Below are 26219 nucleotides of genomic sequence, written 5' to 3' on the forward strand. Positions count from 1 at the left end.
AGTGAAAAGTTGAGAGGGGAGGGAGTGGTAGAGAGGGAGAGAGACAGAGAGAGACCTAGAGCACTGCTTCACCACTTATGAAGCTTTTCCCCTGCAGATAGGGACCAGGGGTTTGAACTTGCATCCTTGCACACTGTAATACTGTAATATGTGTGTTTAACCAGGTGCACCACCACCTGACCTCAGGAGCCTATGTCTTAATTTTTGCTTGATCTTTTTTTTTAATTTATTTATAAAATGGCAATATTGACAAGACCATAGCATAAGAAGGGTACACTTTCACACAGTTCCCACCACCAGAGTTCTGTATCCCATCCCCTCCCTTGAAAGCTTTTCTGTTCTTTATCCCTCTGTAAACATGGACCCAAGATCATTATGGAGTGCAGAAGGAGGAAGGTCTGGCTTCTAGAATTGCTTCTCCACTGAACATGGGCGTTGACAGTTCGATCCATACTCCCAGTCTGTTTCTCTCTTTCCGTAGTGGGGCAGGGCTCTGGAGAGGTGGGATTCCAGGACACTTTGGGGAAGTCATCTGCCAAGGGAAGTCAGGTTGGAATTATATTAGCCTATGGAACTTGGTGTCTGAAAAAGCATTAAGATACAAAGCAGAACAAATTGTTAAATAATCAGGAACCTAAAGATAAGACTATAGAAGCTGAGATTTGGGGCCTCCATTTTGGAAAAAGCTAGTAGGTCTATTTTAGGTATATTCCAAGGTGCTCATGACTTTCCTAATTTTTGCCCAGAAGTTAACATGCAGGTAGACCAAAGATATTGTCTGGGGAGATGATGTCAGAGTTGGGATAGGACTAGAAAGCTGTATCAGGGAAGAGAGTATGTCCCAAATATGGGAATAGTATATAAATACTGTTAATTGAAACTCCCATCAATTTGATCTGGGGCCCATATTCATCGCAAGAGCTTGTGTAACCTCTGCATCCCTGTAGGTCTGAGCTCACATTCTGTGAGGAATATTCTAGGCTGCACTCATTTCAGGACCCATGTTTCTCGAGTGGTAGAGCATGTTGGCCCAACCTCCCTTCAGAGAACAGGGCTATCCCTACCATTGTTGATTCTTATAGGGGGCAAGGTCTTATAGGGGCCCACAAAGGGGTACACTGTGTTGTTCCTGGTGGAGATGACCAGTGACAGTGGAAAGAGGGATCTGTTACAGGTCTAGGCCCATCATGTCTGTGAGGGAATTCCAGGATTCCCTGACTAGGGCCCTGGGTGATGGGTGGCCTGGTAGTAACCAAAGGAACCATTATTTAAGTATGCCAGTCTTTTTTCCTAATCCAACTTTTTTAGTCCTTACTTTGTCTGGCAAGGTTAGCCTTGGAGTGATTGAGGGAAGTGAAATAGGAAGTAGGTGAGGAGGGTATCTAGATCTAAGTAGAAATTTTTTTTTTTTTAACCAGAGCATTGTTCAGCTCTGGCTTACAGTGATGCAGGGGACTGAACCTGGGGCTTTGGAGCCTCAGGCATGAGAGTCTCTTTGTATAACCATTATGCTATCTACCTTCCACCCAGCAGAAACTGTTTTATTAGATATTTTAAGTGTCTTTTTTTAAGACTTTTTACTTGCTTGCTGCACTTGACTCTCTACAAACTATTGTGCACTTTTGCTTTCAAGTATATATTTTCCCCTAACTTATGGATACATGCGTACATATACCCTATCTCATGGGCCCTGGTCTATATCTAGGTTGGGACTTTGTTAGGAAGTGCACCACCCGAAATGGAATTAAGGAGTCCTATGAGCTAGGAAAAAAAATCTCACCAGAGTAATGAAGCTGAAGGGCTGAAATTCCATGCCTGATGTCTCTGGACATAATCCAAAGTGCTTGATCTTGATAGGTGACATGGGGGTAGACCAGAAACACTGTCTAGGAAGAGAGTATCAGAATCGGGACTAGGAAGCAGGATTAGGACAGAGAGACTTACTTGCAAACTTGAAGAAGATATATAAATGCAATTAACTGTTTACCACAATGGTCTCACCTGGGGCCCATATCCATTAATACTTAGCACAGGACCCTGTACAGTCTCTGAGTCCTTGCTAGACTGAGCTCACAGTCCATAGTCATAGTTGATACATGACAGCTCTTACCATGTGCAAGACTCCAGGTTTGAGCCCCTACACCACATGTGAACATCACAGCACCAGGTGGAAATTCCATGAATGACAGAATACTGCTGTGGTGTCTCTCCCCCTCTGAAATAAATAGGATAAAAAAGTCAACAGTGTAGGGATAATGGAATCATGCATGTGCATAGCCCAATGCTACAGAAAATAGAAAAAAAAAGCCACTTACGGTATTGGTGCACTTGTGCCTAGAAAAGGTGCACAAATCCTTGGATTCACATGATGTCACTCATCTGTAATGTCAATATAGTGTGGCTGGTGTCTGTCTAATAGAAGAAACTCAAAACAGGCAGCAGGGCAGTGGGGATTACAGAATGACATTTAGCTTTCTTCCAGAGTCCCTTAGAGAGATGGAAAAGGCCTGTCCTAGAGCTAGGACTAAGGATGCCTTCCTCCTAAGCTGGGAACAGGGAGGAACTTTTGTCCCCCCCCTAATGCACAGACCAAAGCTGATGAAAGGAACGGGTGTTTAGATATTGGGACTGACATCAGGATGTATATGGTATGTGGACATCAGGAAAACTCCCTGCCTCCAGACACCACAGCTTATAAAACTTCAAAGATGAACCTACCATATGTGGAAATTCCTGGGATGTTCATTCTCATGATCCTTGGTCTGTGAACTCCTCTTGGGTCTCACGTTGGCCTCGTCCAAAACTCAAATCCTTCCATGCTTTTTGCAAACAGTTTGTGCTCAGACTCGGCATGAATTTAGTGAATTTAGGCACCTTTTAAAAAATAATTTATATTTATTTTGGAAAGAAAAGAAATTGAGAAATTTCTTTTTGAGAAATTTCTAATTGAGAAATTGAGAGGGGAGGGGGAGATAAAGAGGGGATTGGGTAGTGGTGCATTAGGTTAAGTGTACAGGTTACCATTCTCAAGGTCCCGGGTTCGAGCTCCAGCTTTCCACCTGCAGTGGGGACACTTCATGAGTGGTGAAGCAGGTCTACAGGTGTCTTTCTCTCTCCCTCTCTCCACCTCCTCCTTCTCTCTTTCTCCCTCTCTCTCCCTCACTCAATTTCTCACTGTCCCGTTCAATAAGATAGAGTGAAAGAAAGAAAGAAAAAGAAGAGAAAGGAAAGGCCACTAAAAGCAGTGGATTCATAGTGATAGCGCCAAGCCCCAGTGAAAATCTGGTGGGAGAGAGAGAGAGAGAGAGAGAGAGAGAGAGAGAGAGACTTGTATGTAGATGCTTTACTACTTGTGAAGCTTCCTCCCTGCAGGTGGGGTCTGGGGTTTGAACTGGGGTTCTTGGGCATTGTAACAAGTGCTTTCAACCAGGTGCACCACATTCTGGCCCCTTAATTTAGTTATCTTAAGCTAGTGATTCTCCACCTGTGTGCTTTTGCTTACCAGGGGACATCCGACAATGTCTGGGGGAATATTCTGTAATTATCACAACCAGAGGAGAGTTGCTTTTGACATCTGGAGGGAGGCCAGAGACGCTACAGCACACGGATCAGCTCCACCCACATGACAAAGAGCATTCCATACCCAAATGTCAATTGTTGGGACGTTGAGGAACTCTGGTTGAATCAAAGATATAATGTTACGGTCACTGGACTGCCCACATGCCATGTGGATTTCTGCTGACCCAGTGTCTTCCCTTTCTCCCTATCCTCTGTTTTTTCTGTGTTGGCTGGTTGCTATAAGTCTTTGCTGCTTCTCAGGTGCTAGACAAATCCCTTTCAGTGTCTCATGCTGTGCAGTTAAGAACCTGCATTGGGGGAAATGACGTGGGGAAACTCATCTACTCTAGCAAGCAGCTTGTCTCCACATTTATTCCAGATACAGTTTTCTCTGCTAAAGAAACTGTGGATCTCCCCTGTCTTATGACTCACACATAAAGGAGTCACTTAGCTGAAAAATGGAGACTTAGATCCCCATCCAATTCACCGGATTTGAGAGTCAAGGTTGGCGAAGAGAGTATGTGTGTGGGATGGTGGAGGCAGGGAAGGGGGTGGGGCAGAGAAGGACTGGTATTCTGCCAGTTTCTAGAACCTTCTGGGAGCAGTTATTTTACCTCCAGCACTTGGAGTGGACAGCGGATTCAGACACCCTGGGTGAAGATCATGAAGGGAGGCAGGAGATGCTGGTATCCTGAAGGACACTTGTATGACAGAGCATGTGTATGTTGCTGTGAACAAGACAGAAGCCTTTCATGTTGGTGAGACTCTCTGCCCAGGATCCATGGTGTCATTTTCCTCCCTACTTTTCCTCCCATGCTCACCTCATCCTCTGCTGATACAGCTGAACCTTAGCAAAGTGACACTATACTGAGTCTTAAGTTGCATGACAATACGCAGACAGGTGGCCTCCTAACTGGGAAAGATGGCACCTCACCCTCGAATATCTTGGTTACCTATCTCTCTAGAAAGCTTGGCTCACACTGGGGCATCCAGACACCTAGAATCTCAGTGTCCGGAGAAGGATACCCACCTGAGAAATGAAGCAAAAATGTAAAAATATGCACCAAATGCAGGACCCCATTCTGATTAGTGTTTTTAGCAAGATCCAAGGAACGCTGGTGCTGGGGTAGTGGTCAAAGTTATCTCTGGGGTAGTGGCCAAAGTTATTTCAGAGCAGGAATGGCAGAGGGAAAGGAAAAATGGGATTGCCAAATTGCAAAGCCCAGCGGAGCCCAGATACCACGGAAATGTAAATCAGGGAAGGAGATAAGATTGAGAAATCCTCCCAGAACCCAGAGGAAACATTCAAAGGCCATTAAGGGGCAAGTTTAATAATCATAGATACTATTACAAAAAGAGGCTGGGGAATAGAAGGAGGTGAAATGGAAGCAAAAAGGGGGTAGGGAGAGGACAGACTTTTGAAAGGAGGTAAAGTGCTTGGAAATCTTTCTAGAAAGGATATATTTGGATCTTATGAGGAAGTACACCGTGTTCTGAGAAAGGCAGGAAATCAGCCTTATTCAAGCAAGATTCAGCCAGGAGCCAGGCTTGTAAGGAACGATGGGAAGCCACACTAAGAACTGAGAATGGTCATTTACTGCAGTTAACTGAAGGAGAAGTTCCAGATAGATCACTTTTGCTAAAAAAAAAAAGAAAAAAGAAAAAAGAAAAGAAAAGAGGGGGGGATAATTTGTATTGTTCATATGCATTTTATGTACATGTCTAAACTGTAGGGTTTTTTATATTTATTTGTTTTTTTTCCCTTTTGTCGCCCTTGTTTTTTAAATTATTGTTGTGGTTATTATTGTTGTTGTTGTTGTTGGATAGGACAGAGAGAAATGGAGAGAGGAGGGGAAGACAGAGAGGAGGAGAGAAAGATAGAAAGATAGACACCTGCAGACCTGCTTCACCACCTGTGAAGCGACTCCCCTGCAGGTGGGGAGCCGGGGGCTCGAACCCGGATCCTTACGCTGGTCCTTGTGCTTTGTGCCACATGTGCTTAACCCACTGCACTACCACCCAACCCCCAGGTTTTTTTTTTTTTTAAATATGGATGTCTGGAAATGAACTGAGGCCTGGAGCATACCTGATACTACCAGGTGGACTCCTCAACACAATCTTTTTTTCCCCATTCAATATACTTACAGAGTGAGAGAGGGAGAGAAGAAGAAAAAGAGAGAAAGAGAGAGAGAGAGAGATAAAAAGAGACAGGACAGGGTGAGGAGATAGAGACACCAAAGTATCACTCTGTCATCCATGGAGTCCTTTTTGGTGCTGTCCTTGGTGCTCCCGTGTGTGCTGAGGATTGAAACTAAGGCTTCTCACAAGCTAAGGTGTGACCCCTCCTATCCACAGAGCTACCTCCTGACCTGTAATTCTGATATAGATAATTATCCTGTGACCTTTCTGATCCCAGGGAGCTGGTGAGAGCCCTCTAACTTGACTGAGGAAACAGTGCATGCTCTGCTCTGCTCTGGGATCCCCTCCCATCCATAACAACTGTGGCTGCTCCTCTTCTGCTGGCCCCAAACTGGTCTGGGAGCAGGGTCACCGTCAACAGTCTCAGTTTAAGCCAAGGGTCTTACTCACCACTCTAAGTGCAGGTGTCTCAGTGGTATGTGTTTGTCTGTCCTTGTTCCCCAGCCCCATCATCTCCTACTCTCCACCTGTATCTGCAGTGGTGTGTGTGTGTGTGTGTGTGTGTGTGTGTGTGTGTGTGTGTGTGTGTGTGTGTAATTCCTGGGCTTGCTTGCCCCAGAGGGCATTATTGTAGTGTGTAGACACTATGCCAATGGAACGAGTTAGCTTTGTGTTACTGGATAGACAAAATAAATGCCTGAGTGGGATCTGAGGTGCAGACAAGTCAAACCCTTAGGTGGCAGAAGTTCATACTTCATGATGCTCCATGATGAACCAGCTTCCTGGCTGCTGCAGTTCAGGGCACCCCTGAACCCTGGTGTCTGTGCCCATGTGGCTGCACCAGTACCAGCAGGCTGGCTTGGACTCGGCCTCGGAGGATGTGCTCTAGAGTTCAAAGGTAGCCAGCATGGGTATGACACTGATCAGGAGGTGTTAGCCTGGGGGTGGACCATCCATCTTTGGCTGCCTGTTTCTGCAGCCTGGAAATCCTCTGTGGGAAGTGAGAACAATCTGGGAGCCCAGATAATGCTGGAATAGCTTCAGAAGAGCAGGTTATGTAAGCAGGGCTGAAGGACTCTTAATTTTTCTTCTTCTCTCTCTCTCTCTCTCTTTCTTTATTTTTATAACCACCAGGGTCATCACTGGGGTTCAGTGCTACACTACAAATCCAATGCTCCTCAGGGCCATTTTTTTTCTTTCTTTTTTCTGTTTTTATTAGATATTACACAGAGGGAAATTAAAGAGAGGAGAGGAAGGGAGATATACACCTGCAGATATGCTTCACCTCTCATAAAGGGACCCCCCTGCAGGTGGGGCGCGGGGCCTTGAACCTGAGTCCTTGGGCATGGTAATGTATGTGCTTAACCAGATCTACCATTGACTAGCCCCCATAATTTTTATTCTTATATATTACTTGGATTCTTTTTTTTTATTTTGAGTATGCATGATCTCACTATTCGAAGCTGATGTTTTTCACCCTTATTCATATATATATATATATATATATATATATATATATATATATATGTATATTCATATACATATACATGGAAAGAAAGAGAGGGAGAAGAGAGAGTGAGAGAGACTGAACTCTAACACCAGAACTCCCCCTAATATCATGATACTGGGTTTTGATCTATGTTTGGCAAGGCTTGTGCCTTACTGGGTTATTGATCTTTATTCATATAGATGCATATATTTTATTATTCAAGTTTTAAAATGTATTACTATTCTGCCTTAAACATATTAGTTTTTTCTTTTTACATTTTGTCTTTTTAAATATTTATATATTTATTTAGAAAAGGGGTAGGAGAAACTTGGAGGAAAGAGGGAGATGAAGAGAGAGAAAGAGAGACACCTACAGCACTGTTTCACAGTTCATGAAGCTCCCCTCCCGCTGCAGGTGGGGACAAAAGGCTTGAACCTGGGTCCTTGCACACTGTAATGTGTGTGCTTTACCAGGTGCACCACCTAATCTCTAATTAAAAAATAGTTTTATTGGGGGAAATGATGGTTTAAAAGACAGCTGACTCATTTTCTTATCTCTCATTGGTAGGTGTCTGTACACCGTCCTCACCACCATCTTAAGTCCTCTTTCATTGTTGTGTACTGATCTCCAACACCCTCTTTACCCCCTTCTGTCTCCCTCAGAGTCTCTGGCTTTGCTGCAATAGACCAGACTTAGCCCAGGTTTAACCCTGTGGTTTCCCTTTCTGTCCTTGTATATATATATTCCCTTTTATTGCCCTTATTTTATTGTTGTAGTTATTATTGTTGTTGTTATTGATGTTGTCGTTGTTGGATAGGACACAGAGAAATGGAAAGAGGAAGGGAAGACAGAGAGGGGAAGAGAAAGAGAGACACTCGAAAACCTGCTTCACTGCTTGTGAAACAACCCCCCTGCAGGTGGGGAGCTGGAGGCTTGAACTGGGATCCTTACGCCGGTCCTTGTGCTTTGCGCCACCTGCACTTAACCCACTGCACTGCTACCTGACTCCCTTGTATATATATTTTATGCAGCACTGAAGTGGGAACTAGAGCCTTATGCATGCACAATACTACCATTGAGTGACCTCCTGGGCCAACTTTTTATTATTTTAGAGGGAAAGAGTAGGGGAGGGGGAGAAAGGAGACATCACTACACTGCTCCACATACATGGCTTCCCCTCTCAGTGCCCCCCATAGTAATCTCCTGTGGAGTGTCCAGTCTCTATCTTTCTAACCTTTTATATATATTTGCCTCCAGGGTTATTGCTGGGGTTTGGTGCCTGCATTACAAATCCATTGCTCCTGGAGGCCAGTTTTTTCTCATTTTTGTTGCCATTCTGACAAATCTCCTTGCCCAATGCTTTATATTGTACCGTGGAGAAAAAAACAGACACACTTCCTTCTTGCCAATATCGGTGACCTTATGCAGCTCAACCTTGATCTTACACCATCTTTCAACTTCCCCTCTTTGACATAAGAAAGCATGGAGTGTGACAACGAGAATCCAGAGGAAAATGGTTGCTTTACTTTTTTTTTATTGTTATTTATTTATTGGATAGTGACAGCAGAAATTGAGAGGGTCAGGGCAGATAGAGAGGGAGAGAAATCTGTAGCACTGCTTCACCACTCTCAAAGCTTTCCCTGTGCAAGTGATGACCAAGGGCTCAAACCCAACGAGGTGCACCACCACCTGGCCCCCAAAATGGTTGCTTTTCTTTTTTTGTTGCCTCCACATTGCTGGGGCTCAGTGCCTACACTATGAACCCACTGCTCCTGGAGGCCATTGTTTCCAATTTTTGTTGCCCTTGTTGTTCTTGGATAGGACAGAGAGAAATTGAGAGAGGAAGGGAAGACAGAGAGGGGGAGAGAAAGATAGATACCTGCAGACCTGCTTCATTGCTTGTGAAGCCACCCCCCCTTCACAGGTGGGGAGCTGTGGGCTTGAACCGGAATCCTTATACAAGTCCTTGTGCTTTACACATACTATGTGTGCTTAATACGTTTCGCTACCACCCAGCCCTGTTTTTTTTTTTTTTTTTTTTTTTTACCAGAGCACTGCTCAGCTCTGACTTATGGTGGTATAGCAGACTGAACCCAGAAACTTGAAGCCTCAGGCATGAGAGTCTCTTTGCATAACAATTATGCAAAATGGTTGCTTTAAAATTATTTATAAAAAAATGAAACATTGACAAAAACTATAGGGTAAGAGGGGTACAACTCCATACAGTTCCCATCACTAGAACTCTGTATCCCATCCCCTCCCCTGATAGCTTTCCTATTCTTTATCCCTTTGGGAGTAGGGATGCAGGGTCATTATGGAGTGCAGAAGGTGGAAGGTCTAGCTTCTGTAATGGTTGCTTTTTTAAACCACATTTTTAGGTGGTTTATGGTATGGCAAAATGTAATTGATACATCATTCCATTCAAATGGCTCCCTGCATCTGGATCTAGTGCCTTGCCTTGAACCTGACAGGTTATCAATAAATACTCCCACTTGTAACTTTTATTTAAGGAGAGTCAGAATAAGAGAATGAAAAATGGTAATGGGATGGGTAGATCAAGTCCTTGAACTGTGATTTTAGGGCATTTGATCTACTAGGAGGCAACTTTGTACCCAGACCAGGAGGTCGGAAATGTGTTGTTGCCATTCAAGGGAGAAAAGTTTACCCTGGTCCCTCCCTGCTTTCTCCTCTCCAAGGAGATGGTTTGAAAATGTTGAGGACAAGCCCAAGTACCAGCTGAACTGCCAAAGTCTCAGAACACAGGAGCCCCCAGGCTACTGGGCTGAGTTCCACCTTGGAAACCCACCAGGCAGTGCTGGTATGTGACACTTGGCAAAGCACATCCTTAGATGACGAATTCACACTCGTCGTCTTCCTGACTTCCTAGGAAGAGGAGAAAGCAGGCTTGGTGCACAGAACCGCACCTGACTTTCACTGGGGGTGGGGGGTGGCAGAGACGATGACACTGTCATTTCAAGGCATACTCATTGATGACTTGCCAGGAGTTTGCCTTTGGGCCCTGTGTGCATAATGATTGAAATAATCTGTTCATCACTACATTTAACATGATGGATATGCATATTAAAAAATGAAACCAACAGACTCTGTGTTAGCTAGAGAGCCTTTTTTGCCCAGAGTGATTCATTGCATGACTCATCTATTCTCCATGGAGACACCAGTGTGGCTGCCCTACAGCAGGTGGGTTTCTCAAAAATGGGTGGCCTACTTGCACCCAGGAAGTGCAGTGCACGCAGAGTTCTATCTTAACCTCTCAGGAAGGCTGATCTCTGCCTCTCTCCTACAACTTTGCCTACAGCAGAAGAGGCAACAGACACTGGAAGAGGAGGGGCAGTCTCTAAAGGCCATTCAGCAGCCACTGTCCCCTCAAAGATGGGGTCCCCAGACAAGTTACTCCAGAGCACTGTTGAATGACATCCTGTTGGAATCCCTTGGGTGGCATCCTAGAGCCATCATCTGAGTGTGCACCACTGGTTAGCTTGAGACTTTGGGGCCACCTTGGATTATGTCATGGTTGGACACCAAAGACTTGAACTTGTAAGACCTCTGGAGTTTGATGTAAGACTTTCCCAATAATGGATACTTTGATTGTTACACACAATCTCCAACCTTCTGGTCTGCAAATGGTCAAAAAACAACATCTTATTATGAATGGTCTTGTTTGGTAGGTATAGTAAGCTCCGGAGGAAGCATAAAATAGTCTCTGACCAGTCACATGGAAGTTCTACATACTAGAAACATACAGTCAGGTCAGGGAAGAAAAGAGATTGAAAAAAAAATCAATCAGGGGGTCCAGCAGTAGTGCAATGGGTTGAGTGCACGTGGCACAAAGCACAAGGACCAGTGTAAGGATCCTGGTTCCAGCCCCCGGCTCCCCACCTGTAGGGGAGTTGCTTCACAAGTGGTGAAGCAGGTCTTCAGGTGTCTCTCTTTCTCTCCCCGCTCTCTGTCTTCCCCTCCTCTCTCCATTTCTCTCTGTCCTGTCCAACGATGAACAACATCAACATCAGCAACAACAATAATAACCATAACAAGGCTACAAGAACAAGGGCAACAAAGGGGGAAAAAATGGCCTCCAGGAGCAGTGGAGTTGTGGTTCAAGCACTGAACCCCAGCAATAACCCTGGAGGCAAAAAAATCAATTAAATATACATTGAAAATAATGACTCAAAGGTGTTAATACAATCATTATAAACTGGGGTAGAAGAAGGGAACGTCAACCAAAACAGTTTTTGAACCTTTGATTCAAAAACTTTGAATTATATGCCCTTTGATTATATCCCCTCAGTGGGGGAAGAAGGAGGAGAAGAGAAGAAGAGGAAGAGGAGAAGGAGGAAGTAGAAGGGGAAAACACAAGTAAACTTTGAATTCTTTTTTTTTTTTGCCTCCAGAGTTATTGCTGGGGCTCGATGTTTGCACTATGAATCCACTGCTCCTGGAGGGTATTTTTCCCATTTGTTGCCCTTGTTGTTTATCATTGTTGTTATTATTATTATTGCTGTCATTGTTGTTGGATAGGAGAGAAAGAAATGGAGAGAGGAGGGGAAGACAGAGACTGGGAGAGAGAAAGATAGTTACCTGCAGACCTGCTTCAATGCCTGTGAAGTGACCCCCCTGCAGAGACCTGGATGCTCAAACTGGGATCCTTACGCTGGTCCTTGTGCTTCACGTCATGTGTGCTTAACCCACTGTGCGGTATACCACCTGGCCCCAAATTCTTTTTTTTTTAAATAGCATTTTTAATATTATCTACTTTATTACAAAGACAGGGAGAAATAGGGCAAGAGAGGAGAAAGAGAGGAACAGAGAAAGGCACCTGCAGCCTGTTTCAGGATTCGTGACCCCCCCCCACTTGTAGGTGGGAATAGGGAGGGGGGCCAAACCCAGGTCTTTATGCATGGTAAATTGTGTGTTTTACTTGTTGCCCCACTGCTGGGCCCCTGTGAATTCTTTTTAATAGGCTTATTCAGTGTAATCGAGCTGATGGGAACATATATTAATATTTTAGGAGCCATAATCCTCACTATGGAAGAAAGAAAACAAAAATATGGAATAAATAAGAGGGAAAAACTTCCGGATTTCAATTTTTTTTTGGTTTGTTTCTGATCAGAGACTGCTCAGCTTTACCTATTAACGGTTCCAGGAATTGAACCTGGGACTTCTTGAATGCAAGTCCAGAGCACCACTGCTCTGCTGTCTTTCTGCCCTTGCTACTTCTATCCTGCAACTCTGAGCTTAGGTATATATTCCTTGATCTTGGCATTTCTGCCTCCTTCCCATCACATGAATAAACCCAAACTCTACCTCTTCTCCCTGAAGTCTCCTGTCCTCTGTCACCCCAAGGGGAACGTTTTCCTTTTCTGAACTTGCACGATTCTCTGACTGAAATGCATTAAAAGCACATTAAAGCTTACCATAGGAAAGTTGCCTTACTTACTGAAAGTACTTTTTGATGAAGGACCAAAGTCTGATTCTGCTTCCTCACTGGGTTCCTAGGAACTTAACCATGACTTGTTTGAAGGAGGATGGCACTATTTGAATAAGTGTGGGGTTGATCACCCATGTTACCATGTGCGAAGACCTGGGTTCAAGCCTCCACACTCCACCTACAGTGGGAGGAACTTCACAAGTGGTGAAGCAGGTCTACAGGTGTCTCTCTTCCTCTCTCCTTCTCTGTTTCCCCTTCCACTTGCAATTTCTCTCTGTCCTGTGAAATAAAAACAGAGTGAAAAACATGGCCTCCAGGAGTGGTGGATTCCTCTAACGATTGATAACTGTGGTAGCAATGAGAACTTGGTTGATTAATTATCATGAAGAAGGGAGAAAATTACCCAAGAAACACTTAATGGCCAAAGCAAACCATGGAGTGTGAGAGGCCACAGGAAAGGAGGGAGTAGTGGAGTCCTTGGGCTGGGATGTCTTGGGAAGTATAAGGAATGAGTTGTGAGTAGGAGAGGGAGCTTATGACAGAAGGCTGAGCCATCAAAACAGAGGTCTCTGCACAACCCTGAGGCAGAGCTGGGAACCTCCTCTCAGAAGTCATCTTCCAGTGGAATGTGCTGGGCGGGTTAAAGCACGTTTTTGAGACTGCAGAGACCGCTCACTGGGGAGAGTACAGGACTTGTATACCTGATGACCTGGGTTTAACTCTGGTACTGAATGTGTCAGAGGTGAAAGGTGTTCTGGTTTTTCTCTCTTAATAAATGAATAGATAAATAAATACAGGCTGGAGAAACAGTTCAGTGGTTGCAAGCCTGAAGTTCCAATTAAAAAAAAAAAAAAAAAAACCAGAAACGCTGCTACAAATGCCAGAGTTGAACAGTGCTCTAGTCTCTTTCTTCTTAAAAAACAACCATGTCTTTTAAAAATAAACAAATAAAATTCTGTTTGGAAAGTTTATCAGAGTAGGGCCAGAGGAATAGCCTCTTAGGTAGGTCAACTTTCTTGCCAATCTCAAATCTCAAATTTGAGTCCCAGCACCACAGAGGAAGGCACCAGCACTAGGAGAAGCTCTAGTGTATAATACTTTTCCCTTTCTTGTCTCTCTACCCAAATGAAAAAGTGACTGGGACAGGTGAACTTGTGCATGCACAAGGTTCCAGCTCCATGAAACACACACACACATACACACACACATACACACACACACACACACACACACACACACACACACACACACACACACACACACACACTAGAATATTTAAGGCAACACAAACCAAGAAACTGTTAAACATACCTTGTATTTCAGATTCTTGCCTTTATTTCTGTCACTAGCTGAGTGATCCTGAGTCAATCACTGTCCTTGGGCCTTCACTTCACTCAGTTGCAAAGGAGAAATCTGGATGAAATGGCTCGGCATCCACTGGCAGTAAAAGGCACTGATGCTTAGAGCTAACTTACTGGCTGCCATTGTAGATTCATGAGCAAGAGCAGGCCTTGAAAGCAGTATTTTAGGTAAACTCATTGAATATGCAGGGTTGATTGAAGTTGGAAGAAAGTGGAGGTGGGAAGAAGAGCTGAGAGGCAATTCTGGTAACCATTTCTCAAAATAAGATCATCTAACTTTAAAATTGTTTACTCAAACTCTTATGGCAAAGTGTCAGGAAGCACCCAACTGGGTCCCTCTCTGTAATAACTTTTGTTTCTGGGTCAAATTAATTTCCTGTCTTCTTGTGTAATTAAAAATATAAGAAGAACTACATTGCCAATAGGATCACTTAAAACCCTGCACTGGTGGCCTAACTCTAACCAACACTCCCCCCACCCCCCGCCAATTTCTATTGTTTTACATCATGGATTTTTTTTTTAAAGGATTACAGTACAGTTGAGACTTGGGCAGAGTTTCTCATCTCCCTGTGATAAGTGTCTGCAAAACATCCTCACCCCCAACTTTCCCACCATCATGCTTCAGGACCCCACAGCCCCCCAAGCCCCCACCCTCCCTCTATTTTTCCAGAGTTCCCTGCTTTCACACAATACACCAAACCCAGTCCAAGTTTTACTCTGTGCTTTCCCTTCCTGCCTTTGTTCCCAAAGTTCCACCTATGAATGAGATCATCCGATACATATCCTTCTCATTTTGGCTTCTCTCACTTTACATGATTCCTCTAAACTCCATCTGATATGCCATCTTCTTCACCTTATCCCAGACCAATGCTCCTTTTTCCTGTTCTGGCATGAGAATACTGTCCTGACGGTCTCACTCTGGAGAATGCTTCCCAGGGATCATGGCCTGAAAACTATTCGGCACCATCCACTAAGCTATGGAGGTAGGAATCTTACATGTTATTTTTATTTGCTTTTTTTTTTTCTAATTTTTAAAAAATATTTATTTTATTTATTTATTCCCTTTTGTTGCCCTTGTTTTATTGTTGTAGTTATTATTGTTGTTGTCGTTGTTGGATAGGACAGAGAGAAATGGAGAGAGGAGGGGAAGACAGAGAGGAGGAGAGAAAGATAGACACCTGCAGACCTGCTTCACCGCCTGTGAAGCGACTCCCCTGCAGGTGGGGAGCCGGGGTTCGAACCGGGATCCTTATGCCGGTCCTTGTGCTTTGCTCCACTTGCGCTTAACCAGCTGCGCTACAGCCCGAGTCCCTGCTTTTTTTTTTTTCTTAACAGTTCAGCTGAGGACCTGAATTAGCTGGTCATAAACTACTCCACCCAAAGGCGGCTGACCAAGGAATTGAGAACACTGACTTCTTCTCTCTTTCTTTCTTTTAAATTATTTTTTTTTAAAAAACATGCATTTTATTTAGAATAGAGAGAAATTGAGAGAGGAAGGGGAAATAGTGAGGGAGACACTCTCAGCACTGGTTCACTACTTGTAAGGATTGCCCCCTTGCAGGTGGGGAGCCTAGGGCTTGAACCTGGGTCCTTGCACATTGTAACATGTACACTCTACTAGGTGCACCACCACCAGCGCCTCCTGACCTCTGATTTTTGACCAGTTTCAAAAGACAGGCGCATAGTTCAGAGAAGTTTTATCCTGAGTTGGAGGAGTAGTGGTAATGTCAGTTTGCTTCAGCTTTCCACACAGAATGAGTGCCCAGGACCTCAGCGACTGGGGTGTGGGGACTCCTTGCTTGGTCAAGGGTTTGTCATTGTCCAGAGAGGGGATTAAAGTCCCTTCCACCATGGGAGGGGCCAAGGTGGAGTGTCAGGAGTGAAGAGGAGTCTTTGATCCCAGTGACCAAACACTCTAGTGAGCAGGAAACACTAATTAGAAAGCCACTAGGTTGTAGTCAGGGACTGGAATGTTTCATGTGACAGGCAATGTCCAGTGACTAATCAGGGTGGTGTGACAAACTGACTGATCTCAGCTCTCAAGTGTCATAGGATTCTGCAGACTGAAAAAATGCGCAAGTCACCATGTGCAAGGACCTGGGTTCAAACCCCTGGTTCCCACCTGCAGTGGGGAAACTTCATGAGTAGAGGGAAAAAATGGCTGCTGTTCAAGCATGGAGTCCCAATGATAACAAGGGTGGTAGTTAAAAACATAAAAACAGGGGGTTGGGGGGTAGTGCAACGGGTTAAGCGCACATGGCGCAAAGCGCAAGGATGGCATAAGGATCCCGGTTCGAGCCCCTAGCTCCTCACCTGCAGGGGAGTTGCTTCACAGGTGGTGAAGCAGGTCTGCAGATGTCTATCTTTCTCTCCCCCTCTCTGTCTTCCCCTCCTCTCTCCATTTCTCTCTGTCCTATCCAACAACGAACGGCATCATCAACAACAATAATAACCACAACAAGGCCACAACAACAAGGTCAACAAAAGGGAGGAAAAATGGCCTCCAGGAGCAGTGGATTCATGGTGCAGGCACTGAGCCCCAGCAATAACCCTGGAGGCAAAAAAATAAAAATAAAAACAAATAAATAAAAATAGAATATAAGGAGTTATCAAAGAAAAACAAACTCTTTCTAGGTGAATCATGTAGTCTTTTTTTAAATTGTTAATTGTGAGAGGGAGAGGGAGAGAGAGGAGAAGGGTGTTATTGTAAGGCTCTCAAATAAGTACATACAGTTGGTGCCAGCAAAGTGCACAGGAACTTGAACTTGTGCTGTGAGTGGAAGCAGAGCCCATTAGTCCCCCACAAAGTGCAGGAGATACCACAGGAGCCTTGGCAAGGAGCTGTCTCTCAGGCTCATCTTTAATGGTAGAGAAACAGAAACACAGAGAGATTATAGGATTTGCCTCTTGGTAAGAAACTGGAACCATTTTTAAGGATTTTATGATGCAAACATAAACTTCCTTTGGGCCAAAGTTTGATAGCACAGAGTCTCTCTAGTGAACTCCACAGAAGAGAAAAGCCTCTATGACTTGACATTTGCTCAGGTCAGAGGAAGGGCAGATGCAGAAGTTAACAACTGTGCGTTTAAACCTGAGACCGTGGGAAGCACAGAGTCGAGGGCCAAGCTCTCTGACCCCCTCGGGCACATTGGCAGTTTAAAAAAAGGATCACACTCCACTGAAAACGGCTAAGTTCATTTTATTCAGCTTAAATATATTTTAGCATGAAGAGTTCACATACATTCATATTCAGAATGGCCCTTGTTTGAATATTTCTGTTTTTTAAAATTTATTTACTTAACATTATTTGTTAATTAATCCTTTCTTTAATAAAAAAAAAATTCTAATTGATAAAAAAAAATTTATTTACTTATTTATTTATTTTTGTCCTTTCTTCATTCCCTCCACCCAACCACTTTTATTTTGCTGCCTCTCTTGGCTCCAGATAGTTTCTGCATGAGCGTGCCAGTGAGTGGGGTGTGCGTGCAGTGGGGTCTCTTCTCCTCTTCTCTCCAGATGCTATGTGTACGGGTGCTATTCCTTCCCTGTGGGCATTGTTCTAATTCTAATTTTATTATTACTTTGATTACTAAGACCTCATCATTCACTACTTTCTGTGAGCCTTTCCTTTTTGGTTTGGATCATTTCTTCGATTGGTGGTGGTGGTGGTGATGGAGAAGGAAGGTGGGACTGGTGTTCTGGGGGGTACTCACAGCATGTGTTATCAACGATCCGTCAAAATTGACACCTCCCCTCACCCCTCCCTGAATATATGTCTGTCAGTATGATGTGAGCCCATAAAGAAACAGGGAAAATAAAAACAGAAGAAAAACAAAGAAAACAGAAAAAGAAAATCCAGCAAAAACCCAAGACAAACCTCTACCAAGTTCCATTGTCAAATGTCTCTTTTGCTATCTCTCATTCATACAATTTTTTAAATTATTTTTTATTTATCTATTGAATAGAGACAGCCAGAAATCAAGAGGGAAGGGAAGATAGGGACAGAGAAAGACAGACACCTGCAGTCCTGCTTCACCACTTGCAAAGCTTTCCCCCTGCATGTGAGTACCAGGGACTTGAACTGGGTCCTTGCACATTATAACATGTGCACTCAACCAGGTGTGCCACCACTGGCCCCTCTTTTATTTATTTTTTTAAAGCTTCCTGCTTTCCTCTCTCCAGACCTAGCTCCCTCCACCCAACCCTTCCTTTCTTCTCCCTTCTTCCTTTCATTTCTTCCTTCCTGTTTTTTTTCTTTCTTTCTTGTCGCCAGAGTTACTGCTGGGGTTTAGTACCTGCACAATGACTCCATTGCTCTGGGGGTACATTATTTGTTTCTTTTTTATTTTCCATATTTTGATAGACACAGAGAGAAACATAGAGGCATAGAGAGAAGGAAAGGGAGAGGTAGAAGAAGAGGGAGGGAGAGAGAGAGAGAGAGAAAGAGAGAGAGAGAGAGAAATGTACCACTGGTGAAGTTTTTCCCTGCAGGTGGGGACTGGGGGCTTGAACCTTGTCCTTACACATGGTACCTTGTGTGCTGTACCAGGTATGTTACCACCCAGCCCCATCTGAGTATTTCTTACAATCCTGTAAGGTATGGCAGAGTTTCTCAACCTAGATGCTCAGCATTTGGGAGTAGATGACTCTGTGTTCGGGGGGCTGTTTGGTACATTCTAGGATGTCTGACAGTATCTCAGGAGTCTTCCCTTTTGGTGTCTGGCCTCTGTTTCTAGATGGACCAACAGGCAGTACCACCTGTTCCCTGGGAGAGATGTGTACAAACTGTTCAGAGCAGCTGTTGACGTGGACAGTCAGTAAGGAATGGGAAACTGAGGCTGCAGTGAGGTATCTCTTGACACCTGTGGAGATGGCTGTGTTACTGGGGACAATCATGACAGTGACAGTAACTAATAGCAAATGCTGTCAATGATACTAAACGACAAGACTGGCAAGGATGCAGGGAAGCTGGATGCCCTAGGCTCTGCTGGTGAAAATGCAAATGCACAGTGCCCTTTGGGGAAACAGTCCAGCAGTTTCATAGATCGTGGAACACCTGTACACTCTATATGACCCCCAGTCTCAACCCTAAGTGTTTATGCAAGTGAAGTGAAAACTTATGTTCACACAGCAATGTGTGTTCACACCGAGGACCTGCCAGTGTAAATAGAGCAGCTTTCTTTGCACCTGCCGACAGAAAAGCAGGAACAACCCAAATATTGGACTTCACATGGCTAATCACTCTGGGATGAATTCTATAGTTGGATACTATTCAGACATGGAAAGAGTGGGAAAATTTAAAACTACAGTATGTATGATTTCATGATGTAGCATTCTGGGAAAGGCAAAATCATGGGAACATGGCTGAAGAAACCGATTTGAAGAGTGTGCTGCTTCGCCTTGTGCGTGGCCCAGGTTTAAGCCCAGCCCCTATCTCATTGAAGGAAGTTTTGGGCTATGGTGTCTTTCATGCTGTCTTCCTCTGTGTCTCTCAGATAAATAAATATGCAGGCACTGTAAAACCATCATCAGAAGAAAAGGTAATTTGTGGTTACCGGAGAGAGAAAGGGTGGCTATGGAAGGCATGGAGCAATCTGCCAGGTGATGCGTTATTTGATATCTTGAGTGTAGGTGGGGTTACACGGCTGTATGCACCTATCAAAACACAGAGACAGAAGGGGGTGTATACATACCACTATGTGAATTAATTTTGTCATTCTTCAAAAGACTCATTTATTTCACATGTGACAGAGAACAAGTTTCACATGAGGAAGGGTGAAGGAAGGGAAGACGGAGGGGAAGAGAAAGAAAACAAGGAAGAGAGAGAGGGAAAGGAAAAGTGAGAGAAGTTAGATCTTTGCTGGGTATCAAACAAGGGGACTCAGTCATGCAAATCCTGCCCTTTACCACTGAGCCATTTCCCCAGCTATTTAAGAGTACTGAAGCTATTTCTGTGCTACTCGTAAGACATGGAAGGGGGCCAGTTGATGGTGCACCTGTTTGAGCCTCCCATTACCAATCACAAGGATCTGGGCTTGAGCCCCTGGTCCCCACCTGCAGGGGGGAAGCTTGATAAGCAGTGAAGTAAGTGTCTATCTTTCTCTCTCCCTCTCTATCTCTCCCTTCTCTCTCAATGTCTCTGTTCTATCTAATAAAAATAGGAAAGGGGGGAAATCTGAGGGTCCAGGGTTTAGGTCCCTGTTCAGGTGCCAGATGTTGGGTTGCGTCGTGGGGGAGAGAACTTGACCAGAGCCAGCCTGTGCTGCTGCTTACTCAGTGATGAGGGAGAGGAACCGGGAGCTCGTGGCTGAGTGGGAATGCAATGCAATGCCTTTATTGATCAGAGAAAATGCCTTAATATCTTCTGAAATGGAAGTGGCAGGTTAGAAAAGGAAATGGCTAGGAGAAGGGGTGGAGAGAAGGAAAGAGCTCGAAGGTAGCAAGCTTCCATCTAACTAGTGGGGATTAAACCAATACCCTGCAGGCAGTGCAGGTCTCAGGCAAAACAATGATTATGTAAATAGACCACAACATCAAACTATGCAGGGGACCTGGCTTAATGACAAACAGGAAAACAAAAAAAAAAAAAAAGGAAAAAAGGCCATCAGGAGTGGCAGATTCATTATGCCACTGCCCCAGCGATAATCCTGGTGGCAATAAAAATAAATAAATAAATAAGTAAATAAGAAAGACATGGAAGAAAGTGCATCAGTATTATTGGAATTAGGTAAGCTAAAATAAAATGTTGGTCTCAACATTTTCCAAGCAAAAACTTCACTATTCTTACCAAATCAGAAAGAAGATAATGAATAAAGACCCAGATGTTGTGGTGTGTGTCTTGAGGATGCACCCAAGTGGCCAGGAGTGACAGGAAGGGCACAGTCCTGGCCCTACAGGTGAGACCACTCTACAACATCAAGCCTGGCTTATGACTGGCCTCGGGTGAGACAGGCTCCTCTCTGCTGGCACTACTTCTCCTTGGAAGAAGGAATGCCCTCTTCTCTCTTTATCTCAACCCTACCTTTTCTCAAACCCCATCTTTCCACTCAGAGAAATTCTGGACACTGAAGACTGCAGAATTCAGCTTCTCCGAACTCCTGCAGTGTTCATCACCCACCTCATTAAGTGCACACTCCCCATGGCAATCTCCTCAGGCCTATTTCTTCTCTTAGTCTTACATGCAAATATATGCAGATATATGCATATATATGCGAACACGGGCATGCCCCGCAGCTGATCACTATTAGAGACATTTGGTGCAGGAACTGCACGCTTATTGGTTGGGATCCTGCAAAAAGCAGATGTTTAGTAAGTGTCCCAAGATGCTGATGCTGATGCTGATGGTGGCGGGGGTGGTAACGATGGTGATGAGGATGGAATCAAGCCATAGCATGGTCTGGTCCTTTTTAGGCTTCAGGACTTACTGCCAACTCTGGGATACTAATGAGGCTGATTTGAATGGGAGGAGAATGGAAAGTGAATTTGGGAGGGTCAGAAATAGAGTGCCCAACACTCCTCTCAAAACCTCCATGTGAGAAAGTCTTCAGGAATTTTAATTGGGAAATCTACTCATTTTGAGATTAGAGAGTGTGTTCAGGCCTCACTAAAACACTGTTAGAGATGGGTAGTAGCTCCCCAGGGGGGAATGCTCTAGCCCCTACTGAGCTGCCAAGAGGAGTGACTTCAGATGTGGTACTGAAAGCTTCTCCCACAGGCTGTCTTCCAGGCCAAGAAGATTCTGTGGAACTAAAGTGAGAGCTTCACTGAAAGACAGGGAAGGACCCAATGAGGTGGGACGTATGGGCATCTGGATGTTTTCTTGAAACTCTTTCCCTTGTCATTGCTGTTCTCCACTTTAATTTACTTTATTTTATTTGTTTTTGATTGAGGTAAGGAGATATTCATAACAAAGGGGGGGGACTGAGAGAAACACCTGCAGTACTGTTTTACCACTCATAAAGCTTCCCTCCTGTAGGTGGGGACCAGAGGTTTGAACTTGGATCTTTGTGCACTGTAATGTGTATGCTCAACCAGGTGTGCTACTGTCCACACCCTCCACTTTAATTTTGAAAAGATTTGTCTGTGAGAGAGACAACGGGAGATAGAGAGAAGGAGGAGGAGCAGGAGGAGGAGGAGGAGGAGGAGGAGGAGGAGGAGGAGAAGAAGACTAGAAGGAGGGAGGGAAGAAGGGGGAGGGAAAGAGGGAAGGAGAGGGAGAAAAGGAGGAAGAAAGGGAAGGAAAGAGAGAAGAATAGTATTCATCTTTGGCATATACAGTGCCCAAGTTTGAAAATCTGGGGCATCATGCATGCAAGACCGATGAGCTGTTTCCTTGGCTTCTGTTTTATTTTTTAAAGATGAAAGTGAAGAGAAGGGAGTCGGGCTGTAGCGCAGCGGGTTAAGCGCAGGTGGCACAAAGCACAAGGACCGGCATAAGGATCCCGGTTCGAACCCCGGCTCCCCACCTGCAGGGGAGTCGCTTCACAGGCGGTGAAGCAGGTCTGCAGGTGTCTATCTTTCTCTCCTCTTCTCTGTCTTCCCCTCCTCTCTCCATTTCTCTCTGTCCTATCCAATAATGACAACAACAATAATAATAACTACAACAATAAAAAACAACAAGGGCAACAAAAGGGAATAAATAAATAATAAAATAAATTTTTAAAAAAAAGAAAAAAAAAGAAAGTGAAGAGAAAACCTTAGTAATACAAACTGCAACAAGAGAAAGTGTAACAAAAGACAACATGCCCAATAATAGTTTTTTGAAGCCCTATTTTATTTATATTCATTTATATATTTTTATAGCCATGTTTTAATTTGTGATTAACAGTGGTTTACAAGATTATAAAATTAAAGGGCACATAGTTCTATACCACACCCACTGCCAAATCCCCCCCCCAAATAGTTTCAATATAATAAAAAATAAGAGTCTACCAAGCATCTGTTGAACTGGGAAATCTACCAGATAACAAGAATTACAATGGAGGAGTCTTCCTGGAAGACACTTACAAAGTGTTGGGTGAAAGCTACACTCAAGGCCTATCAGAGACCTTGGTCCAAAAGTTTCTCTAGTCTATGGTTTTATTCACTGATGGGCACCTGAGGCTGGGAATGCCAAGCAGGCTGTGTTTCCATGCTTTCCTTGGCAAATCAAAGATCAGCAAACTCAATGGAAACTGTCAAGCACTCTCTCTCTCTCTCTCTCTCTCTCTCTCTCTCTTTCCATGGCCTTGGTCAGAAGATGGCAAAGCAAAATGTGGGCCAGAATATTACCTAAAAGAACCTAATTAGAACTCAGTGCCTGAATACATGTATATCATTTCAGTTTCTTCTGGCAGGATTCCATAAAAGTCAAGTTTATCAAAACTCAAGAGTTCTCTTCTTTTCCAGCAGATGACTGACATGCTGAATTTTTTTTTTTTTTTTTGTAAAGCCAGATGGATTAAGTCCGTCCTCTGAGTACCACCTCTAGAAAAATTTGAAAATGTTGCGGAGACCTATTGGGATTTAAACTCACTGCGTGTTTACTAGTGATGAACAGATGATAAGGCTGGGAGGATTGAGACTTCAAAGTATGTGCTTTTGAAATCATTTAGATATGTGTATTTGTACAAAGGATTATGAAAAACTTTTAAAAACAAACATGGGTGTTTATATCACAGACCTTCAGACTCCAAAAAGTTGTTGTGTTCTACTGTGTCAACTTCTATTTGTCAGCATGAGATCTTTTAGAAAAGACTGCATTGCCGTGGCATACTGAGAGGGGGAAAAAAAAAAGGTTAATGAGCCCTCCCTCCATACTGCTACTCTGTATAATTTGAGGTGGAAAAAGAATTTACCTCCATGTAGGGAGACTTTGACAAACTATGACAAGAAAAAGAAAAAGAAGAAGGAGAAGGAGAAGGAGAAGGAGAAGGAGAAGGAGAAGGAGAAGGAGAAGGAGAAGGAGAAGGAGAAGGAGAAGGAGAAGAAGAAGAAGAAGAAGAAGAAGAAGAAGAAGAAGAAGAAGAAGAAGAAGAAGAAGAGGAAAGTTGAAGCAAGCTTAGAAGAAGGGAAGGACACATCTACTTCTGTTTTCCTGAACTTTGTGGGTCAGGGGATGGAATGGCTTAATTCTTGAGGGAGACTTATGGCTTAATTCTTGAGGGAATGGCTTAATTATTGTGCATCTGCAGAGCACTTTCATTAAAAGATAAATAAATTAATTAAAAGCTCTATGAAATTAAAAAAAAACTGATCACCGAGGGGGATTAGTTCTCAACTAAATACATATTCTTGTAGATGGCCATTTATAGATCTGTTCCTAATTATCTTAACTAGTCTATTCTCTTTATAATTCAAACTTTTAAAATATAAAGCCAAACAAATTGTTGACTAATCATGAACATAAAGGCCGGAATATTGCAGATGAAGATTTGGGGTCTCCGTTTTGAAGATAGCTAGTAGGCCTATTTTAGTTATATTCTGAAGGGCCCATGACTATACTAGTTTTTTCCTGAGCCTGACATCTGATATGCAGGTGGACCAAAGTTATTGTCTGGGGAGATGATGTCATGACTGGAAAAAGGGCTAAAAAGCTGGATCAGGGAAGAGAGTAGCTCCCAAATATGGGAAAAGTGTATAATAAATATTGTTGACTATAAACCCATTGATTTTATCTGGGGCCCATATTCAGCTTAGGAGACTATGTGACCTCTGCATCCCTATAGGTCTGAGTACACATTCTGTGGCCATGAGTAGGAACCTTCCAAGCTGCCCCAATTGCAGTACCCATCTTCCTCAGGTGGTAGATAGAGTATGTTATACAGCTTTTGTTTGGCTTTGTATGTTAACTCTTCTTTTTTCAGCCACCAGGTTCCAAATGCTACCATGATGCCAGCCCGACTTCCCTGGGCAGACTACCCTTCCAGTTTGTCATGGAGCCTGGCTTCCCCAGAGCCCTGCCCCAATAAGGAAAGAGAGAGACAGGCTGGGAGTATGAATTGACCTGCCAATGCTCATGTTCAGCAGTGAAGCAATTACAGAAGCCACACCTTCCACCTTCTGTACCCCATGTTGACCTCTGGCTCCATACTCCCAGAGGGATGAAGAATGGGGAAGCTATCAGGGGAGGGGATGGGATACGGAGTTCTGGTGGTGGGAATTGTGTGGAGTTGTACCCCTCTTATCCTATGGTTTTTGTCAGTGTTTCCTTTTTATAAATAAAAATTGAGGAAAAAAAAAGTAAATTTGTAGGGAAAGGAAAAACCTTGTTAATTCAGTTGAACTCAGGTGTGGCTGTGTCAACTCTGAATGCAGAAGAGGTTTGTGGAAGGAGACAGATGCTCCAGTGATAGATAACAAAGCAAACCTGACCTTCGTGGCTAGTCTGCATGCTGAATTCTTATACTGAATAAAGCCTCTCAGTGTCCTTCAGTGTCCTTACTGGTCACCTCTGATTGTTGGCCACCCCATGGAATCAGATTTCCCTTGCATTGTTAGTGATCCTTTTTCTTATCTCTGCAATTCCTCTATCTCTTATTTTCTGCATAATCAACAGAAGATCATAGTCAAAAGTTATTATTATTATTAGTCTTTTCTTTGACTGTTGTGTTTGTTTTTACCTGAGCTCTTCTCAGCTCTGGCTGATGGTGGTACTGGGGATTGAACCTGGGACCTCAGAGTCTCAGGCATGAAAAGTCTTTCGCAGAACCATTATGTTGTCTCCCCAGCCCCATAGTCAAAAGTTATTTTCCTAGCCTGCCCTAGGACGATCTGGGAATGCAGACTGAACACAGGGAGAGGACAGGGAAGATTGTACCCTATATAGTCAATTCCTCTACATTCATTTGAACTTACTGATGAGGCTTTGATTCTGATCTCAGAATTCTCTCTCTTGGTCCTGTTTGCTGCCTGCCCCTGGTCACTATGCAGCTGAAGCTTCTGGTAAGATTTCACCCCAAGCAATCATCATGTTTTCTGCTCTCCCACTCACAATCTGCTTAATTCCGCTTCCCTATTTTCTGAACGTGTTTCTGGCTAGATAAATCTTTATCCCTTGCTTTTGAGTCTTTCTCCTTCTTGTTCCTCTGCCAGTTCATATATTTATTCTGTTCTTTTTATTTTTATTTTTTTTTTTTTAGTTCTGTAATTTGAAGCTACACATTCTACCTCATGAGTGTCTGTTAGAGGGACTTTTCAAATCTCCTCTATAGGGGATTTATAGTAAAATGACAGAGGTGCTGAAGTT

General features: G+C 43.7%; 1 long non-coding RNA gene across 1 annotated transcript; it reads right to left on the minus strand.

The window, feature by feature from the left end:
• Nucleotides 1-274: 274 nt before the first annotated feature.
• On the minus strand, nt 275-2963 carry LOC132532630 (uncharacterized). The gene is made up of 4 exons (XR_009544551.1): nt 2719-2963; nt 2111-2215; nt 1781-1886; nt 275-532 (listed from the first exon to the last, which is right to left on the minus strand). It is a non-coding gene; the product is annotated as an uncharacterized LOC132532630 (long non-coding RNA).
• Between the last annotated feature and the right edge of the window lie 23256 nt (nt 2964-26219).

The sequence above is a fragment of the Erinaceus europaeus genome, chromosome 14 (genome assembly GCF_950295315.1).
Source record: "Erinaceus europaeus chromosome 14, mEriEur2.1, whole genome shotgun sequence".
NCBI classification, from domain to species: Eukaryota; Metazoa; Chordata; class Mammalia; order Eulipotyphla; family Erinaceidae; genus Erinaceus; species Erinaceus europaeus.